General features: G+C 42.1%; 1 long non-coding RNA gene across 1 annotated transcript in view; it reads left to right on the top strand.

The window, feature by feature from the left end:
• The window catches only part of LOC116087891, a 118,079-nt gene that overhangs the window by 106,929 nt on the left and 6,204 nt on the right, over positions 1-4,946 (top strand). The window contains exon 2 of the long non-coding RNA XR_004117685.1: positions 4,034-4,213. This is a non-coding gene — a long non-coding RNA (uncharacterized LOC116087891). The remainder of the gene's footprint in view (positions 1-4,033; positions 4,214-4,946) is intronic.

The following is a 4,946-nucleotide window of genomic DNA, read 5'->3' as shown; positions in this document are numbered from 1 at the left end:
TGGTGGTGGAGGTGGTGGTGGTGGTATGTGTGTTTCCCTTATCTTGTTTTCACTGATGTAGAATTATTCATTCCCTGTGTTTTCTTCTGTGTAGTTAACCTCCTTGGGTTGGTGTTTTCCATCTAGTATTTTCTGTATTACTGGATTTTCGGATAGATATTCTTTAAATTAGGTTTTGTCTTGGAATATGTTGTTTTCTCCATCTATGCTGAGAGTATTGCTGGGTATAGTAGTCTAGTTTGGTATCCATGCTTTCTTGGGGGCTATAAAATATCTATCCTGGCCCTTTTAGCTTTTAGAGCCTTTTTTAAGAAGTTGGGTGTCTCTGATAGGTCTGCCTTTGTATGTTACTTGGCCCTTTTCCCTTGCAATTTTTAATATACTTTCTTTCTTCTGTAGAGTTTTTGTTTTAGTTACTATGTTGCAGAAGGATTTTCTTTCCTGGTCCAATATAATTGGTGTTCTATAAGCCTCTTGTATGTTTATAGGCATCTCTTTCTTTAGGTTGGGGAAATTTTCTTTTGTGATTTTGTTGAAAATATTTTCTGGTCCTTACAGCTGGGAGACTCTTCACCTTCTTCTATTCCTATCATTCTTAGGTTATGTATTTTCATATTCTAGATTTCCTGGATGTTTTTTGTCATGAATGTTTTAGATCTAACATTTTATTTGACTGATGTATCAACTTCTTCTATTGTACTTTCTATGCCTGAGATTCTGTCTTCCATCTCATGTATTCTGTTGGTGTTGCTTGCATCTGTTGTTCCTGTTCTTTTTCCTAGGTTTTCCATCTCTAGGATTCCCTCAGTTTGTGTTTTCTATATTGTCTTTATTTCCAGTCTCAGGTCCTGAACAGTTTTATTTATTTCCTTCATCTATTTAATTTTACTTTCCTATATTTCTTTAATGTTTCCTCACTAAAACATTCCTGATACCTACTTGATTGTATTTTCCTGTATTACTTTGAGGTATTTATTTATTTCCTCTTTAAAGGCATCTGTCATCTGTATATGGCTGGGTTTAAGGGCACTTCCTTGTTCTTCAGTTGTGTTAGTGTATCCAGGGCTTGCTGTAGTGGGATAGCTTTGCTATGATGGTGTCATGTTGCCCTGGCTTTTGTTTGTGTTCTTACCTGGGCCTTTAGCTTTCTGGTTGTCGCTGGATGTTTCTGGTGTAGCAAGTTACAGAAGGTTGGCCTAATCTGGATGTTCCACATGCAGCAGGCCTCCTGTGGGGCAGGCTCATACTGGTTGCTCTTGGTGTAGTAAGCCTGGAAAATAGAGCTCTGGGAAGAGCCTACATCTGGCTTAGGGTGGCTGAGCCCACTCCAGAAGATGGGCAGAGAAATGGGAAGAAGGGTTCTGACCTGGTTGTTCCTTGTTCAATGGGCCTGGATGTCTCATGTTTGGCAGGCCTGGTGGAGGTCAGCAGAGCAATGGCCAAACAATGGAGCTTCATGGAGAGCCCGCAACTGGTTCTGGGTAGCTCAGTGTGCTGCAAGAGACATGTGGATGAATAGGAAGTAAGGGAATCTGATTTGATTGTTCTTGTTAGGTGGGCCTAATGGAGGTCGACAGAGCTATGGCCAGACAATGGTGCTCTGAGGAGAGCCAGCAGCTGGCTTAGGGTGGCTGGGAACATTTCCAGAGATGAGCAGAGGAATGGGGAGTAAGGGATCTGACCTGATTTTTCCTTGTTTAGCGGGCCTGGGTGTCCTTTTTTTCAGTGGGACTGATAGAGGCTGGCAGAGTAGTGGGCAGAATGATGCTCCAGGGAGAGCCAGCAGTTGGCTCTGGGCAGCTGGGCATACCCCAGGGGACAGGCAGGAGAATGGGGAGTAAAAGATCTGATCTGGTTGTTCCTTGTTCAGCAGGTCTAATTGAGGCCTGTAGAGTGGTGACCAGACTGACAGTTCTTTTCTAATAAGAGACAGAAAGAAAATGGATCCAGAGGGGAGGGAAGGGGCGGAGGAACTGGGAGGAGTAGAGGGAGAGGAAACTAGAACCAGGATGCATTGTATAAGAAAAAAATCTATTTTCAATAAAAAAAAATTGAAAAGAAGGAAAAATAATAATAAACAAAGGGAGAGAAATATTCAAACCCACAAGAGAAAAGAAAAAACACATAATGATGTTCAATACCAAATTTCTCAACAGACACTCCACAGGGCAGTAGAAAGCGGCATAAGGTTTCCACAGTACCAAGGGGGAAACAAAACAAACAACAACAACAACAACAACAACAAAGCAGTCAACTGAGAATATGACATCCAGTGAAGCCATTTATTTTAAAGAAATGAAGATATGACAGACACTTTTCCAGACAAAAAAGCTGAGAGAATATATCTCCCCATGCTTGTTCTACAAGAAATGCTAAACAAAGTTCTTCAAACTGAAACCATACCTGGTGTGGTGGTGATACCTAAAATTGCAGTCCTGTGGAGGTAGAGAGGATCAAGAGTTCAAGATCAGCCTTTGCCACAAAGCAAGTTAAAAGGTCACCCTGGGATAGATAAGACTTGCCTCAAAAAACAAACAACAAAGGTTCATCATCAACAACAAAAACTGGGGTGCAATATCAAAGAGTCATTAAAAAAACCAGAATGTTACCAGTAAGAAAAATTATACAAAATATACAAAGTTCTCTAAGGTTATATATTGTGGCATGTAAAGAACAATAATTCAAACCAATTAAAAATAGATTAGTATATTAAGCAATAAGTAATAGAGAAAGATGTTTGTTTTCATTCCTATTATATGTTTATTTATACTTGAAAACAAATAATTTGACACATTAGACTATTTTTGGCTTGAGATTATAAACTTGTTTGGTTTGTTTCATGTTCATGCAAAGGAAAGCTGTACTAAACAATTTGGTGGTTCTACAATCTTCAGTGATTAAGTTTTCTCTAAAGTGTCTACCTACTGTTACTAGTTTATTAAATAAGCAAAATTTTATTAGCATAGAAAATTAATGAGTACATTATCCACAGAAATAATCAAAATGTTGCACATTTGGCTCTATCTCCTGGCTTGTTTACACATAAAACAATTTTTTTCTATATTGCTTATTGCTTATCCTATTCAGAGCTATGCACTTCACATTTCTTCATTCTTTGTGAGTCTCTGTGTTAATTGGGATCTACCTCATAAAGAAGCTCTGGTGAGGGCTAAGGAATGATGGTGGATTCAAGAAAAACACATTCCATGCAAATATGAATATTAAAGACTTACCATTTAAAAAGAGGATATGATGTTGGGTGAATGGAGTTGAAGACACCAAGAAGAGTTAGAGAGAGGTAGTGGTGAATGGACATGACCAAATTGTAACTTTTTAAAGAATATATATGAATGAAAAAATGTTATTTAAAAATAAATTTAATCCCCAGTACTATAAAACAAACAATAGTTATTGCTTATACACCAGGGGACAGCTAGGGATTTATACCATAGTGCTGTTTGGAGAGGTAAGTTAGATGAGTTACAAGTCATTAGGTCTTTGGTATACTGATTCCATTACATAAGGAACAGCATTTTATATTACAAACAAAAAATTATAGTAATAATGATTGTGGGAAAAACAAGGCTTTTTTTTTTAAAGGATATAAATTTCTTTCTGTCTTATATTTTGGTGATTCAAAAAACAGGACAGAGACACTCAAGACAGGATCCATTGGCAACATATCGGTTTGCATGACAGTTTAAATTTAAGGAGGAATTCATTATCTGTTGGGAGCCAAGGCATGGCCACCCGACCCCCTGCCCCTCAACTAGCCTGAGAACTGCCTGACATTCACCTTGGCTAATGACATCCTGTGCCTGTTTACCAAGAGGCAGTATACCAAGACGAAATGTTCCAGACCCCCTGCCAACATCCGTCAGATGGACAACCCTGGAGTGAACTCATTGTTCTCTGCCCCTCCCCTTTTCCGTTTTTTTGTAAAGTATATATTGAGCAGTTTGCTCTAAGTAAAGTAGACCTTGACAAACCTATGCAGGGTCTCCTCCTCTCTCTCACCCATTCTTCCCCACAGGCATGGTCCTCCTTGACCCCCCAAATAACTGAACCCCGCAGGCCTGGATAGGTGGTGCCCAAAGTGGGGCTCGAGGTACAGACTTTTCGCCAGAGCCAGACGGACCATCTGGTAAAGACCCTGGGATGTGTGAAAGTGCAGCCGCCGCCGTCCTGCCACTCACAGCAAGGATTATGTTGCGTAAGTACAGTACATTCCGTCCCATAAGAATGGGCCATAGCTGTCTAAAGAAGCAAAAAAAGCTTCTTTCAGGGAAAGAGGAGTTGAGTCAAAAAAGAAAGATTTAATTCGCCGGGTAGATGACAAATTCGCCAGTTACAGACCCTAGGGATAGAGATATAGGAGAGGTGGGCCGTGCAGCTATGCCCTCCCTGTGGCTCTTCCAGGAGAGAGTCCTGGTCTTTGTTCAATGTTATATGTAAGTTTGTGTGTCCTGTCCTGTCCTGTCGAGTGAATGCTAAGTCTTTTGTGTCTTTGTCTTTCCGAGATCCCCTAAGAAGTTGTGAGTGGGGATGCACCCAGAGACAGAGTGCGGGCAGTACTGGCTCACAGCTGCTGTTGGGGGCAATGGCCATGGGCAGAAGAAGCCCAGCCAGCTGCTGGTGGGGGCAATGGCCAGGGGCAGAAGTCCGCGCTCGGGAGTGCAGCCCCTAGCAGCCTAGCTAGACCTGCACAGGACCCTGCTTTGTCTCCCTCTTCTGGGCGGGCTCGTCCTGGCCCGGGGGTCTTGCAGCCTGGGCCAAAAATGGACACCCGGAGCAAGAGAGGCATGGTTGTAGGCGGCTGCCTACATGTCTCATTCTCTGCACCTGGCCAATGCGGCCTTGCTGCAGCGACCCCGGCCTTGGGGGCTCGGTGCCACCTCGGGTCGGCGCGTCTACGGCTGGCTCGACTAGGCAGGAAGACAGCTCCA

Source organism: Mastomys coucha, chromosome X, assembly GCF_008632895.1.
Source record: "Mastomys coucha isolate ucsf_1 chromosome X, UCSF_Mcou_1, whole genome shotgun sequence".
In the NCBI taxonomy this organism is placed as follows: domain Eukaryota; kingdom Metazoa; phylum Chordata; class Mammalia; order Rodentia; family Muridae; genus Mastomys; species Mastomys coucha.
The sequence above is the reverse complement of the archived record's forward strand: the minus strand, read 5'-3'. Positions and strand labels throughout refer to the sequence as shown.